Here is a 26,469-nt window from a genome sequence, read left to right on the forward strand (position 1 = left end):
CTGGCATCGCTATAGGAGACTCCATATGAAATAGTGTTCACTGAAATATTGTTCACTGCATGTTGTTCACAAATACAATTAATCGGTAACTTCACAGCAAATGAACTTATTTATGTACAGGGTGAGTAAAAAAAAACCGAAAGCCAAATGATAGGACAAATTTTTGAATGAAGTGTTGCCTGTAGCACTTTCACAATCTATGATATGAAAGCCCAATTAAAGAGCTTTCTTTTGGTACAAAAAGAATCATTCACATCACACATGTATTTTTTTTAAGTTACGGAAGTTCGAACACACACAACGTTTTGTAGTTCTGTCCACGGCTCACAAAAAAGTAGGTGTTCTTTCAGCAAAACCAAAACAATTCACAAGCATCCCTATGAGGATTGTTTTCGTTTTGCAGAAAGAACACGTCCGTTTTGTGTGATACCCTGTATACGGAAAAAACAAATGGGCAGAAACTGCTTGCAGAATTCGTTCTCAAGGCTCGAGTCGAACGTGGTTTGTTTCCTGAAAAGGTCTCATCATGGCGAGCATCACCTGTTATGTCACCTCTCTACTGGCCACGCTTTGATTGAATGTCTAAGTGTGTATGTATTGTTATCAAAAAAACAAAAATGTCGATATACCGTGTAAAAGTATGTATTTTCTTTCGTCTCAGCTATGATTGAAAGTCAACGAGGCCCAATGCTGAAGTGTTTAATTTGAGAAGTGAATAATCTGAAGAGGCCAAAACGGAACCCAGGACAGAGAAGCGCAGACAGAAACAGGAATACCGACTACATTTTCCACACACAAAATACTCTATTCCCCACAGTGTACTCAAGACTGTCATTCGACACGACGGAGGCTGAAACACGAGTTATATTCCATTCTTTTTAGACAGGCCTCTGAATCTGAGATTTTTTTTTAAAGAGGGAGATTCGGACAGGAAAGAAATTGTTGAATCCTTCATCTGTTCACTCCAAGAACTGTCAAACTATACAGCCAAAAACAACACCTATCAAATATCGCTCGACAAATTCAAGTATTTTATTCTTTACAAGATATTGCTTTTGATACGCTCCCTGGTGTCTGTTCACTTCATTAAATAGCTTCAATATTTTTGTTACATATGTTGTATAGGCAAGTAATGAAAATTGCATATTTTTGTTTAGGTACTGTCTATTGTAACATGGAAACTCTGAATATAGAAAACGTCTTCTGTGTCAGTCTATAAACTTGTTTTCCTGACTCAAAACATCTTTTCGTTCACATAGAAGTCAATTGTTAAATAATTTATGAAGCGGGAAGGGAGTTGAAAGAAACGAAACAGCCTGGCCTAATTATTTTACTCGACACTTCAAAAAACAAAAAAAAAGAGAGAAATGTAATTTGAATTTACACTATGTAGTATATTAATGGGCCAGTGTTTCAATGTAGGTGTCACGAAGTGTTAAATTTACACCGAGGTTATCTATAGTCTATTTGTTGACGAAGCATGGGGAAAACAAGACCATAGAAAACGATTTTATCTGAATTTACATCGGGCTAATGCAAGCAATTAGAAATATATTTCTTTCAAACCACACTACAAACACACAGAAGACAGGCAATTACGTGCATGCCCAAAAATCGAATACACTTGGTTTGCAATGCGAATACGATACAAGAATTAATTAATTAAAAACATTCCTGTGCTCCCTGAGCTATCCCAACAATACAGCCTAATGAATGAGAGAATAAAAGGCTATCCCTGCCGCTATGTATTCCCGGGATCTGCTTTTTTATATCTGATCTTACCTTCTGGAAATCTCGCGAGATTTCGCCCCGGGGGAAATCCCACGCAAAATGAAAACATCGGGTCCGAATGGGGCCGCCGGTGCTCAAATAACTGGTGAGCCCTATGCATGTTTATCATGTATACGGCGGCGGTACATTTCTTCGTGTGTGTGTGGATATAGGTCGTGTGGGATTTGGCCCGTAAGATATGTAAATATCACCATGATAAAAAAAATAATGTTCGTCACATTATTTTGATCCTAACTATGCAACTATCTGCAGAAATTCGGCACTCAAAAAGAGAGCGTACGCTAAAAGAAAAGGCACAAATCAAATGTATAGAACATTAAATAAAGATTTGCAAAATTTAGTCCACGTACAGTCCCAACAGATACGAAACACTGAATTTCAAAAAGAAAACCCGCAAACCATTTTGTCCTTGTTTGCATTTTGTCCTAGTGTTGAACTGAAATGTATAGAGTGCTTTGCAATTGACTTGCTATTCAACTGCATCGATTACTTGATAAAAAAACGCTCGTCGCTAATTATCGTCGTTAACAGATACACTGCCACGGCTCTAATGCTCAGAACATCCGTAGTATACGCAAGGGCGGATCCAGGGGGGGGGGGGGGGGGGCCAAAGGGGGCCATGGCCCCCCCCAAAACGAAACCAATTTTTTTTTTTTTTAATGTGACATCGCAATAAAGGCAGGCAATGAGTACACCACCATCTTTTACTCAAAAAAAATTGGTTAAAGTGGTCAGAAATTGCCTCAGATCGCACCACAGAGCATCTAGAATCCAAAAATTTTTTGGGGCCCTCACGGGCCCCGAACCCCACGCCGTAATTTTTGAGACCCACTTTTTTTGGGGGGACCAAATTTTTTTTTGGCCCCCCCCCCAAAATTGTGTTCTGGATCCGCCCTTGAGTATACGACGCTATAACATTCCATACGATCTCTTTCGTGGGTAGTTCTGGTGGTTCGAAATGATCTGCTTTCAAACATCTCCTACTAGTTCAAACCGTTCTCCAAACACACTTCAGACTTGTATACATGCTATCTACAACTTGTTTCCCCGAAATACATCAGCTGAAATGGCTCAAGACATAACAGATGCCAACAAATTATTTGCGATGCTACTAATAACTATGTCCTTGTAACTATAATTCCCATTCAGTTACAAGGACGTTGTCAGAAACTCTTCACAAAATTTACCTTAACTCTAAATGTGTCAGAGCTAACGATATATAACAATGATACTCACGTCTGTCGCGCCACTTAAAGTCCGTTCGCATAGTCATGACGCATGGTCGTTGTCTTAGTGTTTCCACGGCGAATAACAAAAGTATAGGTATAGCAACTCCAACGTGGATAACTTAACGCACGGAGCGTATCTGCCCGTGCAAACTGTGTGCACACGTTACGGATCGTTCATCTGAACTGATCGGCAGTAGATAGCAGCGTTTTGATATATATCGTCTCCGTGTGGAATGACAGTTCAATGCGCGACGCTATGAAACTCACTTGAGACATTGTGCATGTTAAACGAGCGACATTCGCCGGCGAGTCAGCTAGCCAGCCGTCGAGACGATCGTAAAAAGCGCCCTCTTTCCATAGCCTGTAATTTAATAAATTAAAATCGCGGGGCCTTCTTTTTATTCTTCTTTTATTTGGAATGCCGCAGAAGGCCCAAGTAAGTCAACCAGATCTCTCCAGGGGGAAATCAAAACCGAGATGTAATGCTGCAGGCCATTTAATGTGGACAATTCTATACTTTCCGTCTTTGTTCGTGTTTCCAGGGCATAAATTTAATTTCGATCGTTGTTCAATTGTTTTGGGCTTTCACTGTGATTCCGAAGCTGCGGTATTGAAATGAAAAATGTCATTCGGACCTGAAATTGAAGTAGGGGACACATTGTCCGTTTTTTTTTTCTGTGAACAAAGAAAAACATTTCAAGACTGTCGACATTTCAAGAAAGCCATGTTTCCACAGAGAGTCATATGTGTTCTTCGGGACATATAGCTTTTAACATTTCATTATCATGTAGGCCTAAGTTGGATCTGGTAAAATATAGCAACTTGAATGGTTTCAAAGTGGACATAGAGCTACTCAATGATATTACCAGTGACTCGGGAGCTTTACCATCTTTATTTTGCCAACTAGAAGGAATATCCTTTTGCAGTGTTCTCCAAGCATTTAACTTTTCCAGCGCATGGTTATCATGCTTTTTGGGAAAACTCCCGCAGTTGTCTGCACAATACATAAGCATAAGATTAGCCAAACTACGATAAATTTCCCTTTCTTCTCTGTATTACGAACAATAAGAGAGTACAGCGCCGGGTCCCAGTCACATTTCATCAGTTAAGGGTACGGTCGTGTATAGAAAGAGAAACAAAATTCCAGATTTCAATTCAAAAATATGAGAGGAGGTTCGATTTTTTTTATTGCATCACTCGTCACATGCCATAGGTTTATTGTTTCTGTCGTGACCCGTGGATGTTAGCGGGCAGCGCGCCAGTTTGGCAATTGTTCCAATTTGACCTAATAAATATCGCAAGTTCAGGCAGAGTTTACTGGAAGGACACGGTCGGATTTAATTAAACAATATCAGTGTACAACTGCGTGCCTTATCTTTCAAAACCATTACGACGGTTTATGCGCAAGCGCTTATTCAGTGTGTTTCATTTTTAAGCAATTGCATCACAGTCAGGTTGCTTAGATCCAATTTTTGACCGACTGGTCCAAAGCACCAAACTTGGCAGATACATTCTCTTGGAATGAAATTCTCTTGGGGGGGGGGGGGCCTTATTTGCATGAATTGTAAATACCTGCCGTGTACTTATTCCCATATTTCGGTATATGTTATACTTTTTACTTTTTTGAAAAAAGTCTTCCTTTTTTTTAAGGAATTTCTACTGACATATCCTTACTAAAATAACACAGGCTGAAGCATATAAATGACTGGATAATTATGAGGATATATGAAATATCCAAAATGGTTACCATTATACCCTACTACAGTTGCGCGCATTTACCTTTATAACAGACATCATTATTATCAAGTAGTCTTGCCAAACCCCAGTATTAATGAGCTTCAAATTCACAAAGTTGCCTTACAGTTACCCTAATAAAAGTATACGGAAACTCTGTCAACATTGATAACATCGTAATATTTAGCCCAGAAAACAATAAAATGAGGCGTCCTTAACTTGGGCTAAAATTAACTTAGCGAAGGGTTGCCTAACGTGGGGGACTTGAACAAATTCAAAGAAATCCCCGAATTTACCTGTAGGTAAATTTTAAAGGTGAACACAATTATTTTAAACGAGCATACATTTTGGGGGATTTTTTGAACTTGTTCAAGTCCCCCACGTTTGGTAACCCTTCGCCTAATTTTAGCCCAATTTACGGACACCTCCTGTTTCCCCCTTTTTGTTTTCTGTGCTAAATATCATGATGTTATCTTACTCACATGATTTTCCATATAGTTTTCTCAGAGTAACTGCGCCAGTAAGTAACTATGTGAATTTTAAGCTCATCAATACTGAGGTTTGGCAAGACCACTTGATGATGTCTACGGAAAATTTAAATGAAACTGTAGGGTATAGGCCCTAGTGGTAGACATTTTGGATTTTTCATATGTCCTCATGATTATCTAGTCAGTTATCTTTGCAAAATATTATTTAAGTAAGCATACTAGTATGTAAGTAGAATCCACAAAATAAAAAAATAAAAAAATCAAACAATATACCAAATATGGGATTACATATATTACACGATTTATGCAAATTAGGCACCTTTCCTAAAAGAATTTAAGGTGTAACCCTTTCTAATTTTTTTCTCTAAAGGGTATACGAATATATCTACCAAGTTTGGTGCTTTGGACCAGTCGGTCATGATTCCGACCATAAGCCACCTGACTACATAGAGTTTTACTATTCAAATCATTTTACAGCACGCAAAAGTACACATTGTCACTTATTATCTATCCTGGTCGTTGAAGTTAAAGGTATAGTAGAACATTTGCAACTATCCAAAAATATCCGACTATATTATTGTTAAAAAGATTACTTGGTTTTAAAGATAGTAAATGTAATGACACTAAATTCCCTGTGAAATTACTCCTTCTGGCATGCTGCCATTTTAAAGAAAACATTCCAAGAAGGTCATTCCCAAAGATGTGTCAAGTGACGCATTTTTTTGAAATTTCCGTTGGCAGTTGGTTTGTAATTGGGCGAATCCGTAAATGCATGGGTGCAAGCGCATTGACACGACGCACACGCGCGAGCGGCTACAATTATTAGCGAGAATGGGTGGTTCAGTGTGTGACATCACGTAGCAACAATCGGCTGAATGAGAATCATGCCCAGAATGCCGATTTTGGAATTGTATTTGTGTCAATGACTCAGCAACTTCTGAATTGAAATCGAGATCCAGAATATTGAGTTCTCTCGAAATATGCAGCATTCACAGAGCTAAGCTTAATCGGGTTGGGTGTTAAACACCCGTCTTTAGATTTTAAGCACTTTGAATGCTTCGAACGTAAAAAAATGATCTAGTGACAAATTGTCTACTCTACCTTTAAAGTACCAAATATTGTAGAATATATACTGACAAATAACAGTTGCAGCTATAGAAAACTGCCGGATGTGTAAATGTGTATATCCAATCATGGATACTTTCGTCCTTCATACTCATAATCATCCACCCACATGATACTGCCGTATAATACCACTCAACACATGCGCAATGGGTAATTTACGAAGCTTATGAAGCCTACTAAGGAATTTTAGCTCAAGCGCAAGACAACCCGCACCGATCGCACACACCATCCGATGGCAGATTAACGACCATCATTTCGCCTCACGCTTCAACTTGTCATTTAATACACCAAGTCTTCAATGCCATGCTCGAAACCGTTAATAAAATGACTTTTTACCCAATACTGGAATATGTTGTGTTGCACTACTGTTACGAGCGTATTCTGATGAAAACCGGTTATCAAATGTGTACACATTGCACGCACACGTCTAATTGTATAAAGTAGTCGGGACAAAAATAAGTTCGGTTTGAAGTTGAAACACTTGAACATTCCAACGTTGAAATGGTGAACGCATCTTTCAATGCCATGCATGGCAGTAAATACGCATGCAAGTACCAGAACCAGGCCTGTGTACACACATTTTATCTGTGGGTATTGTGGACATGTAGTACAGCCTGCCCACCGTCCCAAACTACAAATGTAGTCTTTGGTATCGATCCAAAATACTAAACCACTCCGACTCAGGTACCAACTCTTTTTCCAAACCGAACTGCCTCAGTAAAAACTCACCCCAAATCCTGCTATATATTCCTGCTCAAGTAACAAGCCACAACCAACGTTGTCATCCAGCTCTTGGTAGTTCCCAGGTAGTTCCGACTTAAGAGTAAAATAAGTCCCATGCGGAATTCGAAATTGATGATCCACTAGAAATTGTGAACGTGTACCACTGCAGAGAGTCATATATCCCGTAGCATTCGGACCCGGCTCCCCGTATGCGTCCGTTCCGTTACGCACTGCCTGTGTCGTATGCGAACCTCACGGTTGTGTGTGTGTTTGCACTCGGCGCAACCTGAGCCGTGCATTAAGGGCGACAGACCGTGGATAGGATAAGTGAATTAGTCCGCCATCCCCCAGCCTCAGAGAGAGAGATAGCGAAGGAAGAAAAATCCATAATATATGTACGTATGAATTAAACCCAGGCATCTCTTGGCGATCCGTTGGATCGATACCAATCGATACATTGGATGCACGGGATGCGTTGGGCGCGTAAACAAGTAGGCTGATGACCGGGCTATTGCTTTCGACAGTGACGTGCGCGCTGCGTGGATGTATTTTTTTGTACTGGGTTACGGAGAGGCGGGGCCAAGACTTTCAAATTATTTGGTTCTTGATGTATGTATACGTAGGTAAAATGTTACACAGTTGATTGAATAATGTGTGAGTTACTAGGTTACAGCGAAGCAAGTGAATGGCGTAATGATATGTCTATAGGTTGATGACGTTCATAACGGCTACAAAAATGTGACACTTCTAGTTTGTGCACAGTAATGGCGAGCTCTCAGATTGTAGTTCGGAATTTCAGGTATAGCATCACAGGAAAATGTTCCCCATTGTTCGCCACTCAATTGACTGCAGTCTGACCGAAGGCATTTCAGAAATGTATGGCTATCACTCTAGGTGTGGGTGTGTGTGTGTGTGTGTGTGGTAATGTCATTGAATTTCTGTGAGAAATTGAGGTAATGACGGAAAGCTATATAGTTTTCGACAATTAAAACAAAATCGTACTTGCATTTTTGAAATACAAAAGACTAACTACAACATATACCTGCAATCAAACAAAAATAGGTTAATAACTAGATATGGGGAACTGCGAATGCCGATGCAATCATTATTTTACTTTTTTGGTGCTGTTTTCATGTAATAAAATGAATCTGCAGTTTAATAGCATGGCCAGTGTCCTTTACGGAATAGCACTTGTTCCCAACACTTCAGACGCAGGTGTACAAATATCAAGTTGGACTCAATCGACCAATCCCGTCAGTCGTACTTTATCGATTGCGGTCTGCTCCTCTTAAGCCGACCAATCCCGATCGGGCTAAGAAAACCGCCCACACGTAATAAATCCCGAGTGCTCTGTTGAGCGGACCCACTTGTGGTTTGAAAGAAGAACGAACCCAAAGTAATACGCTACTGTAACTCCGTGCGCGGAAAACGTGCTGTTCGGGAGCGGGTAAAATTCGTGTCAATCTACCGAAGAAATAATTGCAAGCGCTGGAAAGGGGGAAAAATGAAGGGGGGGGGGGGGAGGTTAAGCTACCGCAAGCCAGGCGCGGAGCGATCGTGTCAGTCAAGCAGTGGGCTTTAGCCTAATCTGTCTGGATAGCGGCGGATCAAATTATTGGCCTCCGTGTGATTGTCTTGGGGATTTCTTGAGTGCCAGGAACGGTCAGGGATTTGTGTGAGCAAATGGGTCGGACCTTGTTTTCGGTTTAGGGTGCGAGGTGACGAGTGTAAGGGGATGGAGGTGATTTAACCGCGAGGCCTCACATGAGCGAAACTAGGGTCAGATTTGCTAGGGGCACTTGGGGTCTTCTTTCTCCTGGAGGGGCACTGAAAGGGTATGGTCTTAGTATTTAAACATTAGGGTCTTTTTCTTCTTCATATTCTGTTTGAGGAGGGGCACCGTGAGGCCTCCCGTTTTCCTTCCAGTTATGCAACTGGTCTCCCTGAGACGACTGGGGAGATAGGGTCATGAAATTACTTAAGGTGTGTGTGTTATTTTCTTACAAGGAAGAATCTGTAAGACATGGGATTACTTTTCTCCTCAAGCGGTCAAAAATATCAATCCCCCCCCCCCCGATTGATGATAAGTACGTTCCGCTCTTGATAATTCTGGGCATGATAAGAGTAATTGTTAAATGCCTTTTTGTTAAACTACAGGTGGGGTGGATATTCACTTCATGTGTACCACTAAAATGACTGACGAAACAGCTGACTTGCATGATACTTTAAATACACTGCAATAACTTCTTTTTATATTACATCACACGACAAGGGTTATATACAGTTTGAAAGTCTTAAACAAAAGGGGATGAGTCAAAAATTAGAATCCCTGTTTTAGTTAATGAAGTGTAAATAAAAACACCTACTTCTTCTTTGGAACAGAAAAATACATCGGGAGCTTTCACAGTATCGCTGTGTCTTTCCGCCAAAGAGAAAAAAAAGATAGCAAAATTACAAACTAACAGCTCTAAATTAAAATGCAAATAAGTGAATCCGGACCTTGAGTGAGCCGTAATTGCAACCGACCCCAAAAGGCATGAAAATGAAGGCGACAAGGAAGTCGTCATCGTGGAGGATTCGTCCGAATTAGCCGCGGGCTGCGTTTAACTGCAAACCAAACAAAATCTTCCCTGCATTAAAAACAACAACCCTCAGGCAACTTTCAGTTTCACCCTCGATTTTAATTTCGAGACCGACCGAGCGATGGAGTTAGAAGTGGAATCAATGCAAGAAAAGCAGAAAAAGAATCAGCATTTGCAGAATTTGAGGGAGGAAAAAAAACTGGAAAGGAAGTGCGACTTAAATCTACAAACGATCCCGACCGTAGATTTACTTTCAATGGCCCGTGCTGATTTGGTGCGGCAGGAGTTATACAGCGTCACTAACGCAACGACAATTAAATTTCCGAGACGAATAAGACGAATATCTCGGCGGCAAAAAGGTTGATACTGGATTTTCTTTGTAGGTTCCAATATGTGAGTCTTAATTGATTTCGGCGGGAAACGGTTGGTGTGTATATATATATATTTATTGGCGGGTAAGCACTCACATGGAGCAGGTGTGTGGGGCCATCGCTGATGCACACTGATGCAATTTATGAACTTTAAAGATTGCAGAGTAGGCCTAACTTATAAAATGCACTTCTGGTTGTCGACGCAATTAATTGAATAGGCAAATAGATCATGGAGCCGAATGCTAACAGTGTTCTTAACGTAAAAATACAGCAATGACCGATTGAATAACATTTTGCTATGATTAAGAAGTTGAGCCATTTTTCTTCATTACTTTGATGGAAATACTGTCTGTTTATGCCACGAACGACTGGAAATGCCGAAGCATGAAATCAGAGACATTGTCTTGGCCTTAATGAAGCTGTCTGTGCACGGGCAGACGCTCTCAGCGATTACTACAATGGTCTTGGTTAGACTGTCGTTCAAGCCCTAGTTCAAGTACATGAACTTAACATTTACATATGAAGAAATAATATGAACCAATCAGGGTGCATGTATGGATGGTTGTTAAAGGCAACATACATGCAATGAATATATGCCTTGCTTCACCGGCTCATTCCATGTTTCTTTACCTTATACATAGTCCTATACGACTTTTTAATATTTATAACACACTAAGAAAACTTAACCAATCATATCTTTCAACTGTTACCCCGTAGGTGTGATCCACAACTGCGACATGCTTTTCTCGCAAATTAGTTTTTTTTCTTCTTATATCTACATCGTCCAAAGCGAACCACGTTGATGGCCTCAATCTATACGCAGTCGCTACACTTCCATACCTGTCACCTACATCCCTAGGCGGGACGAGTACAATTTCAACAGAACCGAGAAACAAGGTGGAATATCACTTTCTCTCTTCGGGACATCAATTTCAACAAAACTTTGCCTATGCTGACCCAACCCCGCGGTCATAATTAGGATGCCGTAATTAAATCACCGGCCAACTTGCCACTGTAATAGTTCGCGGTTGCAACTGTGTCAGGCGCCGTGATGCTCGAGCCGGACATTTTTTATGACGACCATGAAGCAAAGAAAAATAAGAAAGGAGAAATGTTTGCTCTTGTTGTGCTTTCGGGGATGGATGGGCAGTGTGGACAAACAGGTCATTTGGACAGCTGTTAAAAACACGGGAAGATACTGAGCTAAGAGTCAGTGTATTGAAAGAAATTTTGAATAGAGGAAAGATATGATGGAAAGATTGACGAGCTAAAGAAAGAACACGCACAGGTTTGACATGGAAAGATCCTAAGGTTAGAGTCAGCGTGTTGAGAGATATCTTGTAAAGGAAAGATACGATGGACAGATTGACGAGCTATATGAGAACGAGGATAGGTTTGACGAAGACAAAGAAATAGGCAACTGATATCTAGCTAAGTTTTAGTGCCTGAATACTGCAAACTGTGGCTAGGACATTACTGGCAGTTCAGGTCACATATATCCAGTGTCGGTACAAATTCCAACGGAGCACACGATATTTCATCCTTGTCCAGATGGGATTTTTGCGTCGGGGTGATGTAAATCAAATGAGGTTTTGCCCTTCACATTGTGCAAAACAAATTGCCTTGTGCAAACCAAGTCGCATTTAAACTAAGGGGGTAAAGGGGCGTACAGGAACACATTCTCGGAAACGTAGCCACTTAAGTGAAGATAAGACTGGTACCAAATACCATGTGAAATTATTCCTCCTGATTGGAGGAAAACAATCATTGAAGACAGTTTCAGAAAATATGCCCGCGGGCACAGCATTTCCTTTCGTACGTACTTAAGCAATGGAATCAAGGTACTTTTAATACATTAAAATCAATGAAATCGCAGGGAATCGCGTATTTAGAAAATACTGTGAACTGGTTCGATTAGACGTTTCTTTGTTCTCGGAGTTTTGTATAGAAACCCAACCAAATAACCCGAGTGAGCTGTGACGTCACATATGCCAACACGGTACCACATTCACCAAGTCTTGACGATATGACAAAGGTACTCAAGAGATGGAATATATGGCTAAGATCTTGAATTCCTTAAGTCTGTAAAGAAATTACTGTCGAGCGAAGCAGGTTGCATCGCCTTAATATGACGAATACTAATTTCAGCAAATACTTACCATTTCGCGTTAAGCCGCTGAGGCCTTATTTCAATTCATTATCACTCGACACAAAGCTGCAAATGGCTTGAATAAACGGGACCGCATTGGCTACCCAATCTGTTTCTCGCAAACTGTAGATGCAAAACTACCGTTGCATTATCAACGATGCACCTTCATCAGCTAATGCACGTCAGTGCACGTCTTCGAAATTCACAGATGGATACTTTGGAAAGAAAAAAATGCTTTCTCGATAATTCAAAAGAAAATGGAAATTGAGACGCGCATTCCCAGAGCACGCGAAAACACACAAATATAAAATGTGGTCGGTAATTCTATATCCCAACTCGCATGCATTTTGAATGAAAGCTTGCCATACCGAATTTGCATTATCGCACAAATCTCCATTACTCTATTGTACTCTAGCTATGGTTATAGTTCATGCACCGTATTCATATTAATACACACAAAAGGTATACGGCATTTGATCCCTTGTTATGAACATGTGATGGCAGAACGTATAGGGTTGCAGGATGTCATCAGCTCCTGTAATCCGGGCATTCGGGGTCCTTGTAATCCATGGATTTTAGAGGAAAAGCTCATTTGTATCGTAGCTTGTGCCTTTCGGCGTCGAAGGAAATTCCACGTAAGCCCTTATGGGACGATTTCAAAATTTAAACAGCTTTAGAAGGGTGATATTCACTGGATGACTTTAGTATCGAATTTTTGGGATTTTAATCCCAGCAATCTTCGTTCATATATTGTTGTTAAAAAGCTCACAGAAATGTGGCGGCAGTGACCGAATACGAAGCCAGTATACTATAGTAACATGATTCGACACGAAGTGTTCATCTGCGAATTCAAATAGGTGCACTGACGTGCATTAGTTGATGAAGGTCCATTGATGACAATGCTGCGATAGTTTCGTAGCTTTGGTTTGCAAGAAACATACCTTACCGTATGCGTTAAGGCAGAGTTTTAAGACCAATGCTTTGTATGGCTTGAACAGGCATACTCGAAGCTTTTGTGCATTATTGGTAGTAAATTAAAACAATAATATACCTTCGCAAAAAACAGTCGATATTTCTGGAAAGCACCCTTGCTCCTTATTGCATTATACTGTATAGATCGTTTTATTGCAGTCATCCTGGAGATACCTGCTTTTTGTTCAAAGTAGGAAAATGCACGAGTAAACCTCTTGCACATTCATTGTTGCTGAATTAAAATAACAAAACTGAAGCTTCAAAATAACAAAAACACACCGCAAAATGACTACCGAACGCAAGGGGCAACGAACGGGTTGCATGCAAGTGCCTCGCAATTCAATCCAAGCGATTTCGATTCCTTTCCCTGCGCGAGACCGATCGCGTGAATGCTCGAGGCTTGACGAGAACTTTCGGAACCCTGCATTAATACATAAGGTAGAATGTCGACCTACTTTTCGGTATCATTTTCAAAAGTGTTGTGAAGAAATACAGTTTTTACAATGCTTTTATTATAAAGGTACATAGGCCAACTTATATCAGGAAACAAATATTCCGACAACACATCTATCATAAACGATATTTCGCAACAATGTTACATATGCATTACCTCTGAAACACTTGAACTACTGTCAGTATTATAATCATGTCATCACCATATATCAGAAGTCGAATAATAAATCGTTCACAACACTCTAAAAAGTCAGATTTGACCCGGACCCGGGTCTTGTTTTGGCCTGACACCTTTCCGGGTCGACATAACACTTTTCCGGGTCAAAATGACTCTTCTGCATGTGACTCGTTGTCCTGGTCATTTAGATCCGGGGAATTTTTTACCCTAAAAAGTGTCCTTTAGACCCGGACGGTGTAATTTTGACCTAGGAAAGTGTCATTTTGAATTGGAAAAGTGTCATTTGACCCCAAAAGTGTCATTTTTTTTACCCCAAAATTTTCATTTTGACCCGGGAACGTGTCAAAGTGACCCGGAAAAGGGTCAAAGTGACCTGAAAAAGGGTCAAAGTGACCTGGGAAAGTGTCAAAGTGACCCGAAAAGGGGTCAAAGTGACCCGGAAAAGTGTCATTTTCACCCGGAAAAGTGTCAGGCCGAATATGACCCCAATTCTGGGTCAACTCTGAAGTTACCAAGTGAAGTTACCAAGTCTCTGAAGTCAAGTAACAAGACGGTTCGAATGAAGGGCATACCTTTATTATTTCTCATCCCCTCTTATTTGTGATCGTGCGTTTCACTTTTGACGGACAAGTCTTGGTATCTAACCTTTTGGTTTTCGATGTGTGTTCCTTCATAGTTGTATTCGCTTTGATATCCACAAAATAGATTGTGTATGAACGGTTGACGTCCATGCTCTTGTGAATCTAGATTGCACTGAAACAAGATATGCCTTACAGCCTATAGTATTAGCCAACTGTAGGACTTGAAAGGGCGCGCTTACTTACATACGATAGCACAATACCCGTTTGATACTCATGTCTTTTGAAAGACAAAACACAAACAGCTGTCGTACGCATAAACGAAATCCAATTCACTTAATCTAGTCTCGATCCCTGACATTCATGTGCCAGCCTCCATATAACATTTTGTCCGACCCTTTCTCTCATATCCTCCCCCACACCCCCTAGTATATGACATGGAACACCATGCTTCCAGTTTGCTTGGAATTCCCGCCGGAATAGACGCGCGCAGGCCTCGACTGATGTCCACAGTCCATGTTATTCCTCGACGCGATCGGTTTCACGCACATGAACCCCGGCCCAGATTGCGTTCGAGTAAATGATCCCTCTTCGCTTATTAATCGTCAAGAACGATCGAGATGTCGTATGTCGGGACCTGCATCCAGACCTCTTCCTCATAAAGCCGAGGACAGCATCGCTAGAGAGCTGAGCTTGTTTTGTCTTGAGTGGTTGAAAATTTTAAATGTGGATATCAATTTGACGCGGAGCGGATGTAGATATTAAAAGCGTCACTACGGGAATCATGTCGTACACGTACTTATGAAAAGCCTCTTGCATCTCAAGAGCTAAAATAGTAGGTTAAAGGAAAGAATCGGAGCATAAGATGTTCTCATCCAACTGGACAGGATGATGGTCTTCTCATCAACAAAAGGGGCGTAGAAAATCACGTCAAAGACCCAAGAGCACGTTAATCACTATTGCGCGCTATCTACATGTACGCGGAAGAACTTTCCACCAATGACCGCCAGTTATTCACGCGTTCAGCGTGTGACGTAATCGTAAACAACCACATCAGGGGTCTTCTCAAAATTCTCGAGGTGTCCGCGCGTCCATAAACGTGTGTAACTGCGCTTAATCATCATTTCATGCAAAAGGAGTACTTGAAAAGCACATTGGCATTGAAATTCTTGGGTGGAATGTGACGTGACATTAAACTTTTAAACACTTTAAAAACAAATTAAGCGTTTGAACGTTAAACACGATGTTTAGTTTTTCTCACTAGAACCGTTCACGAGGCGTTTACAATGTAAACGGAGTGTTTGTAATTTGTTTTCCTGAAAGGCATATTTCATTTACAAGCAGCTGCAAAACTTCAATCGGTTTTGTTTTGTGTACACGGATACCTGCAAATGAATCAGGCTCAAAATTGAGCCCCTTAAACGCGTTACAATGCTCATAAACTGTTGCAAAAAGCGTCTATAATGCGTTCAAATTGTATACATTAGTTTTTACAGTGAATAAGATCTTCAAAGTCTTTTGATGACAATGTATCCCCCGGTCCGCTATAAAAAAATCTCATTCGCACAAGGACTCCCGATGCCCTTGACTGCATGTATCGACATCGACACAGCAGATTGCAAAACGATACCAAGAAACACGTGCATTTGTTTAAAATTCCAATTCTTAAATTGATAGAACTCATTTCCGAGCACAAGAGGAAACAGATTGCCTACACCTTAATAGTACCCGTATAATCGTGTGGCAACAGCAGCGTAGAGACAGGCCTAGTTAAACTGAACTCGGTTCCAGGAAGGTTTTTGAGAGATGGCCTTAATTGTAGCTGGAGTTCACGTCCCACACCGAATAGCACAGAACAGGCCCCTTCAACATCGAATAACATTCTGAACGATCGGCGCCCGCGGCACATCTTTACATTAATCGCTCATTTTAGTCTGCATGCAGGCGGCTTTCATCTTAGACTAAGCAGAGCTCAACTCGCTTGCTTATAGAGATCACTGCACTCCTAAGTGAAGATCACAGATGTTATTCCCGCGGTTTTCTTTGTTTTGAACTCTGGAGTTCTCCCTTGGGTTTCGCGCTAAATTGATCTGGTCTTGACGCGGAATGGGGGATCTTTTATCGCGACGCCCATGTCAGTTCCCTTTCCACTGAACCGGCACAGAAAAGTGTATAATCAGAGTCATACGACAGGTTCGCAGAAGGACAGATTTCGTGTAAGTACAGGGTGAGTCAAAAAAGTGAAACCCAAATGTCGGGACCATTGTTTTAGTGAAGCTCTACATGTAGCACTTTCAAAATATAGAATATAAAAGCCCAATTCATAAGCTTTCCTTTAGTACAAGAATCTTTCAAATCACTCATGTACCTTTAAAGTTACGGAATTTTAAACACAACCACCGTTTTAAAGTTCTGTCCACGGATCACAAGAAGGTAAGTGTTCTTTTAGCAAAACGAAACCAAATCACATAGGGATGTGTGTGAATTGTGTTCGTTTTGCTGAAAGAACGCACACTTTTTGTGTGATCCGTGGACAGAAATTTAAAACGGTGGTTGTGTTTAAAATTCGGTAACTTTAAAAGTGCATAAGTGATTTCAATGATTCTTGCACTGAAATAAAGCTTATGAACTGGGCTTTCATATCCTAGATATAGAAAGTGCTGCATGCAGAACTTCACTAAAACAATAGTCCCGACATTTGGGTTTTGCTTTTTTTTTACTCACCCTGTATACTCAGGACAGATGTCCTGAGTATACACTGTATACTCAGGACAGATGTCCTGAGTATACAGGGTGAGTAAAAAAAAAAGCAAAACCCAAACTTAGCTAAGCGTGAACAATCACAAGCGCAAAGCTAAGTTTATTGGGTTTGACTGTTAGCTGGATAGCTGATTTTTGACTGCTCGTTCGATTTAGCTATGCATGCTAAGCATGACCGTCTGTGACGTAACGGGGGTCCATGGGGCGGGGGAGGGGGTACCCTAGGGGCAGATTTAGCTTTCAGGAAACTTGCGGGGAGGTGTTGATATGAAGGGGGCGGGGTTGAGTGAAGGGGGGTCTGGGGCATGCCCCGGAAAAACTTTGGAACCTACGACGCCTTCTCATGCATTCTATGGCAATGATGTTTAAAACTTTAATAGTCCATATTTTTTGGGCCCAATTTGCTAGTATCCTAATAATTAACGTTATTCAGCTGCTGAACGGGTGGGGGGTGGGGGGGGGGGCGGCATATGCATCCCTCGCCACCTGGATTTGCTACTGACCACCACCCCCCCCCCCCCCCCCGGGGTCTGGGGCATCCCCCTGTGTTCCCGCTCAGAATTTGAGGGAGGTAAAAATGAACTTTTTATTGTGTCACTCCCCCCCCCCCCCTCGCCCGCAAATTCGTCCCCAGTTACGCCATCGATTGCAGTAAACTGTATTTTTGCAAAATTTATTCCACTGATACAATTTAACCACAATTGTACAATGTTGTGTCTTTTGTTGGTTTCGTTATTTTCTCCGTGGTAAGCTTTAGTTACTTTTTTTTGCAAAGAGGCGTGCGAGGCAAGGGGTTAATTGCTCACACTGTAAACGAGGAATTAACCGGGCTTGGATCACTTTGCCGCCCCGTGATGACCGACAGGACAGTGTAACGTTTACGGGGTCTGCACTTCAAATATAATAAATGGGCATAGTCCACAGACCAGCAGTGCTATTTTTCTGAAACACAATTCATTTTGTTCTATGGTTGACCGGTGTAGTATGAAATTTGGACTCTATGAGATACGGGCTCCTTCGCTGTACTGCGCGTGTCAATGTGGAGATAATTAAAGACGTTGGAGTCCGTATAAGGTAAAAGAGACCAGATTTTGTAGGAGTCCGAATTTCATATGACACCGGTTCCGTTAACCTTGTCGACGGGAAGGCACTAGTTTCGTGCAACTGCACAAATAAGCGGATGAAAAGCAGTCAATCTAGTGCATTTAAACTAATACTATGCAGAAGATTCAGCACCAAAGTATGTAAAAGATTCTGCGGGGAAATAAGATTTAGTGCACGGTGATCGGCTATACTCTGAAGGAGGTATATGAAATTGATTTACTATTTCTGAGTGGGTGAACAGTTACTTATGTCAGATCCGATTCATGCGCAGGTTCCCTCACTTGCCGCGTTAATCCCTTTAGCCCAGATTGGCAGAGCTAGCACGCATGCGCTTATCTATGCAAATTCGGCTTATACTTTCGGTCCTTATTTGGTAGTAGTCCAATCTCGTGATCGTTGGTACTATGCAGTATTGCACTTATCGTCGGGAACCAAGGCAATCATGCATAATTCATGAGCTTCTCCCGGCATCACCCTACGTCATCCCGGATTTAATAAAGGCTTGTAAGTGATATTAGTAATCGGATTTCCACCTTGGGGTAGCTCCGAGGCGTGTGTGATTGGATACGTGTAATCTGCACTCCGCCGCCTTAGAATCGCCCTCCGGTGCATGGAGTCTGGGAATTAATTACATCGCGTAAACTTCTAAGGGATGGATTATACGTTTAAGGCCTCACAAATTTGCATGTTGTTTTTCCTTTCCGCGCGGCGGTTGTGTGTTCCTTCAGACGGCGCCTGACTATATTGTCAACATTAATCTGGCTTGGAACTTTTTAAAGACATCCAAGTAGAAAACGAGCACATCCCATGGAATCCTCGCCGAGCAAATGATACGCCGGGTTTCTTTTTCAAAGAACCTCCGGCTCGTGGACCTCCTGCACTTTTAGTTAAGACTGATTAAAAGAAAACGCCGCCCGTGGATGGGGTAGCGGTGATGGGTAAAACTTACGGCCTTGGCGGTACGGCATTGATTCGGGTTCGTAAGATAAAACCAGCAACGCGGGGCTATTTCTAATCACGTTCTTGCGCTCTTCTGTCTTGCATCACATCTTGATGAGGATTAGGTTCAGAATGCGAACTGACAAATGCATTTCCAGAGACTGAAATGGCAGCAGCCGAACTCAAAAAAATGAACGCATGTATCAGAGGATTGTTCCGACTGATATCGCAATCTAAACTAGCTTTCTTGTTTTTACTTTGAGTTGTTCCTGTCAACGTTGCATCTATGATTGTATAATTCCGATGCCCTACTTAATACAGTCGTCCTCTAAGAGTGATTGTGATTAGCAAACTACCTACCCAACAAATAAAACAAACATTTTGAAGTCAATCTTAATGCTACTTGAATGACAAATTACAAAGTCCTGAGGTAACACAGCTAGGGAAAATGTCACACTTTGTACCCTAAATTTATCGAATGACCCATTTGAACAATGGTAACGTATCCCATCAAAAATATCAACCCTGATATATGATGCCGATTAAGTCCCAATTAAAAAAAAAAAAAAAAAAAAACCTATTTATTAAGCAAACAGTGAAAAAAAAAAGATTGCTGTGTCATTGCTGTGTTATTCTCTAATACTTATGAACTGACTTATAACTGATTTATGATTGACTTGTGATTTGGTTCGGACTATAGACCACGGGTCTGGTATAACCCAACATTGTTCGCATTTTAACACGGTGATCATTTTGTCCCACAAACACCAACAAACAGAAGATGTCGTTTACCATCCGTTACCTTCCTTAAAGTACATAAAATTCATTCTCGCTTAATTTCAGCAAGTAACAATTCACTACCACTGACCAATTAAGTAAACACTTGGGATCAGACGTTTTAAGAGCGAAACCCATTCGATCGAACAGATCGAGTTATCGCTTCAATTTATAATCGATTTGATTCTTTTTTTTTAAATCTAAAATTAAAGCGAAGTTAGCTCTAAATCGTACAGTCCATACAGTGGCGGATCGGGGGGGGGGGGGGTTGCACCCCACACCGTTTAGTTGCTGACTAATGTTGTTATACTAGTAAAATGGGGCCTAAAATAATAAACGGAATGCTAAAGTTCCTGAACTTATGCTCCAATTGCATCCTAATGCAGGAGAAAGCATGGTACATTTCAAAATGTTCAGAGAGCATGCTTCCGGACCCCCCTAGCAGGGCGTGCCTTCGGCCTTCCTTAACACATCCCCCACCCATGGGCGTCGCGAGGGGGGGGGCAAGGGGGTGCTTGCCCCCCCCCCCCCGGAAAAGCAAAAAAAAAAAAAAGGAAGAAAAAAGAAAAGAAAAAAGAGGCGCGAAGTCATAGTGGTGTAAATTTAATGGTTGGGGGAAAGGGGGGGGGGCAAAATGTCCCTGCCCCTCTCTAAAACTAATACATCGAGAATTTGTTGAGAAATACAAGATTTGTTTGGGAAAAATATGTTTTGCCCCCTCTAGAAAAATCCTGGCGATGCCCATGCCCCCACCCTTTATATCAAACACCTCCCCCCGTTTCCTAAATGCTAGATCCGCCCCTGCCTTAGTTCCAATCTAAATTACAGATTGGATATCACGACTCTCGCCCAAACATACTTTGAGAAGGCCACGCTAAAGTTTGCCATGTTAGGAACCACACTAATCAAAGGGGTGAACTAGAGTACCCCTGATTCGCTATGCAGCATGTGAGCCAGCGTGTAATTGGATTAGCTGCAAGCAGAGCGTACCCCCTCGGGGTCCTCGAACACCCTCGGGGCCTCGGGTAGACGGACAGTGTCCTCGGTATGTTCTTTTCAACTCCCACGCTTTGGCGAGAAAAAAAAATGTTTGCCTAATTTCTTGAACTCTTAAAGGACATTTTCTGTTTGCATTGGTAGAAATATATTTCTCTTGAGGGATAACATTACTGATTATTTGTTCTTCGGCCTCGCAGACCTGTAGTGATTCTAAGAAAGAAAAAAAACGGTTTCAAAGCTAAATGGGATTTGGTGTCCCTGGCTGTTTGTGTCACTTACCCGGCGTCCACAGGTTTTCGGTTCACATTTTAATAAATTCACGTGAACGTTTGCTAACATTACACAATTAAAACACAGCCAAACAAACAGGAATCTCTACACGAAAACCACTCGGGTGAGGTCGCCTCGGAGAGAAATATACACTTTAATACACAAATGTCTGTGCCCAGTTGTACCTACTTTCACAAAAACGATTTATTTCTCACCACGGTTCTATGCAACATAATACTTTTTAACACTTACAACATCCATATTCGTAGAGTTGGTCTGCGTAGACTCATGATATTCAAATCGAGCCAATCACAAGTCCATCACAAGCCATCCACTCTCAAGTCAAGCTTTTCAAAAAGAACAATATCAGAGACAGAACTCTGTTCATCGCCTATTTGTGTGAACAGATTTGTGAATTGACATGAGATTTTATCTGACCAGCTTGTAAATCAGCTTGCGATTTATTTGTGATCAGACTTGTGATGGATTTGACTGCAACAATAGCACATTGTGTTAATTTTAACACTTCTACTTTTTTTGCTGGGGACCTTTGACTCAAATGAATACACTTTGTCCTGCAAGAGAAATAATTTCTTGAAATTAAAACGACCGACGGGACGTACAGTTTGCCTACTGGTTACATAGGAGTCGAAAGCTGCCATCTAGATCCATTTCAAATTAAGACAACAATAATGTGTACATACACCTCGATTGCACTTTTCTGTTGGATATGGCATACAACGAAAGAGTAATTATTTGAGTTCCTGGTACGTGTCAATATTTGATAACGAAGCTATTTTTGACCTGAAGTGTTTCTCTGCGTATGTATGTATATAATGTTCAAGTTACCAATACGTGCTGTTGGTTCGATGAAACAAGAAGCCGAAATATCCGTTAATTAGTTGGTATCGATTGATGTCCATATTGCAAATTGAGCGACTGACCTTCAATGTTTCTTTTGACGTTATTCATTTTATGATGCAGACAACTGCTTTAAGTACGTGACATTTCCATCACATATGCTTATGCTGCTTTTGCGAACGTGAAATGAATGACTTCATGTTATCAAAAAGCCTATAATACGGTGTTAACAATGAAATCTCTACTGCCTCCCATCCTTCCGTTTTTCCTGATTTCGTTATCCTCTTACCCTGAGACGCTTATAGATTGCAGAACCTTCATAAAACGAACATCAACGTCAAATTGAAAGGACAAATATTTTGCGGTTGAATTTGCTTTAAAGCTACGCTATAATGTGCAGCTTAAAAAAGTCAATGGCATTCTAGCATTAAACTAAGGTTAATATCGACCTCGAGACAGCATATCTGATTGGAATAATATACCCAATGGAATAGATTCAGACTTAGGTTATACCAAGTTCATGACTGTGTCAATGACTGCTTCAACATGAAAAAAAGAGAAAGAAATACATTGGGAATCCTGCACGACATTGAACTCTTTCTCTGAATGAACTCGAGACAGAATGCTCCGGAATGTATTACAGCGGACATCAGACTATTAACGTCGTTATACAAGAGTCAAATATTTGCGCTGGACCCAACCAACTGGCAAAGTTTGGAGCAGAGAAAAAAAAGCAACGGGTTGCAAACAGATGGTTAGCTAGTACCATCAGCCACGGTCTTCCAATCAATTTTAAAAAAGAAAAGCGAGACACGGAGAGGCGAATTCGGCAATAATAGAAATGCACAATCCGGACTGGCATTTCGGAAATTGAAAGCAGGAGGATTGCATTCCAATCTGGATGGAAATGACAGACTGTTTCTCGGGGTCTCTTTCCTTATTTCTTCAGGGACCGGGAGCCATATGAGCAGAGCCGACTCGAAGTACGGACCCGTCTTGAATGGTTCTCTTACTGCCAATTTTCCGGCAATTGTCCAGGCCATGTCGCGGGACAGGACGCGCTCATTGTCGAGTGACGATGCCCGCTATTCGCTTGCATAACTGACTTCCGAGAAGAGTCCGTCTTTTTATTCGGCGCCTTGCTTGAGGTGCAAAGCGCCCAACTTCAAAGGTTGTAGCCGAACGTAATCACGGCATCGCCTAAATACCAATTCGGTAAAAAGTTGAAATCGTTGTCAATTTCGCAGACCACAATTGCTTATTTTGTGTCTTGACGGTACGTCAAGGGCGGATCCGGGGGGGGGGGGCAAAGGGGGCCATGCCCCCCCCCAAAAAAAACGAAACCATTTTTTTTTTTTTCATGTGACATCGCAATAAAGGCAGCCAATGAATACACCACCATCTTTTCCTCAAAAAAACATTGGTTAAAGTGGTCAGAAATTGCCTCAGATCGCACCACAGAGCACCTAGAATCCCAAAAAAATTCGGGGCCCTTAAGCGGGCCCCGAACCCCACGCCGTAATTTTTTTGACCCACTTTTTTGGGGGACCAATTTTTTGGGGGCCCCCCAAAAAATTGTGTTCTGGATCCGCCCTTGCGGTACGTGCGCTTTCAACGAAAAAAGCGCTCCTCGTGCAAAGGAGAAGATAAAACAGATGCTCATAATTTCACATAATTCGGGGTTAGGAAGATATAGTTCTGAAGAATTAACCTCAAAGAATCACCTCCAAAGACTGGAATTAAGAGAGGTATCAAGATGTTTAACACATCAGACAAGACTGTTTTCTGCTAATGCTAGGGTTGGCATGATTCTGGACTGTTAACACCAAAAAATAACTCTACGAAACTCGTAAGAATGCTAGAATATCCAGAATGTTGCAAGAATATCCAGAATTAGTTAGGAATACAACAAGAATAAACCAAGAATTGAAATTGGTTCCCAAATCATCCCGACATTTTGTACATGTCCAAAATTGTTGGGGCGCTTCCCGATCTTTCACCGAACTATCAGAATCATCCCGAAGCAGCCAAGAACCATTCCCCGATTTACATGTACTCAAGGATCGCTATTCGCGGCGATGCGGCTTAAAAATCAGGAATGTGTGAACCTAGCATAACGTTTGACATTTTCAGCCTCCCGGTTTTTTTTCTTTCGATGTAATCTATATATAGGAAAGGGGGATTGTGAAATAATGATTTTCTCCTTTAACTGTAAAAGCACGAATATTCTTTCCCTTGCCGTTTCCACTGGACCACCACACATATATTGTGAAGACCGGGAACAAATTTCATAATGCAGCTCAACACACGCAAACATGATCAGCACAAAAGCCTGTGTCGCTCAAACACAAAAGCAGATTCCCTGCCAAAATGCCATGTTGTGACGTGAATAGTTAGGCCAATCTGTTAATGTTCTGCTGAGCAATTTGCAAAATGCTACTTTCTGTTCACCAGTTCTTTCCAATTGAGTCCTTGGCTACAGCACTCTACCCCTTAACAAGGCCCCTATCGCCCAATGCAGATCACTGAAACAGGAGCCGTGCACTTGCTTACCCCGACTTAGAAAAAGAAAGAACCTTTGCTGCCCTAACCATCTCGAATCGATGCTTATTAAGTTGAGGCTGCCGGGACTTCGGTTTACACTGGCAAAAATGTCGGCTAAATTTGTAGCTCTGCAACCAATGTGGCATCCGGGTAGGATTTCACGTAGAAAACTCGAGGAAAGTGCAGCCATCCCGAAAGACCACAGTTTCCTATAGACGCTTTCAGAATTAGCACGTTTCTTAAAAGATTAAAAGTTTTTCATAATTTTAGGAATTCAAAGAAATCACGTAATCAGGTGACATAAGCAGTACAGCAAAGTTAAAAAACGCCAATTAACAATTATCAATCCGTTTTGTCCCCGCCTGCTAACTTTTCCCTGCTCCCATTTTCTATTCATACATTTGCAATATATTTTGTAAATATATTGTCAAGATATTGTCTTTTTGTTTGTTACCAACAAAATTGTAACTGTGTAGAAAGGGTTACGGCTCCTTTGGACACGATTTGGTATCAGCAAAGAGTCGAGGAAATGGAAGAATCCAACCGCCATGATCTTGGAACATCCGCAAACTTGAGAAAAAAAGGGGGCCCGGCCCGTGTTCTGTCTTTTATTTTAAAAAAGCTCGAGTGAGAAACTATTTGTTTTTTACACGGCCTAATATACCGCTTGTACACAACATAAAACCACAAAAAAATATTGCCGTACGGACATACAAAACGCCTCTGCAGAGTTTTGCACCGCCTATTCCTCATGTCCTGCCACAAAAGAGCTTGGGAGAAATGCATACCCACCACAATCAATCTATATAAATCAACCATTCTGGATTCAAATTAATAACCATCACAATGCCCATCATTTCTTCTCGATTTGAAAAGAAGAAAAGAACCGCTATACCGTATCTACACCCGAAGTGAATGTTGATGGATCGCTTATTTCATTCGGCACTTTGCCATCACTTACCGCAGTGGGATGATTGATATCAACGTTGTTATTATGCCATCATTTCCCGGTCATGATTGTGCCATTCACACTATTAACCGGCTGTCTTTAGTAATGATAATGACACCATGCAGCCTAATGGTGCGAGAATAATGGTCGTAATATGATAACTCTTATAGCTTACAATTCAAAAATAGCGCCAATGATCACATATGCAAACCACTTAATTAGAATTTGTATATACGCACACTTCAAGAATATAACATACAGGGCAGAAGGGATAGGAACAGTTTTTTCCTCCAAAACCCTTACTTTGGTCTTTATTTAATTCTAGACCTATACTGCAAACTTCCCGCTCGTGATTTTAAGGCTCCTTAACTAACTCTTTTAGTTGAAATAATGCCGACTGATTTTCTCTACTTTTTGGAAACGGAAACGGAAACAACATTAATTTTTAATGGACACACACACAAACGCAGATATTCTCCTAAAAACAAACAGTCTAGACGCACAGCTAATTTGACAGATATTATGTTTATCCCTAAATGCGACGTCAAGCTTAACTATTTACTTGTCAAATTTTGTTAAATCTGACATTTAAACAGTGTGACCTGGAAGATGCCGGCTCTGAGAATGACATTTTCTTCTGAAAAAAAGTTCAGGTATATATCGAAACAATAATACGGGGCCGTAATTAACAATATTCACTTGACCAGAGATTGGAGATAAAGACTTTCGTCTAAATCAATCACGTGTGTTCACTGCAGAAACTCGAAATGGTCATTTCACCGCCTATGTTCTTACTCGAGTACCAAGTCATATGCATGATCGAGACATGAAATCCGACGGTCGGATCTAATTCCTGGATAATGTCTTTCATTTGTCGTCGCGTGGAAATTAAA

This window comes from Patiria miniata, unplaced genomic scaffold (assembly GCF_015706575.1).
Source record: "Patiria miniata isolate m_02_andy unplaced genomic scaffold, ASM1570657v1 HiC_scaffold_29, whole genome shotgun sequence".
Lineage (NCBI taxonomy): Eukaryota > Metazoa > Echinodermata > Asteroidea > Valvatida > Asterinidae > Patiria > Patiria miniata.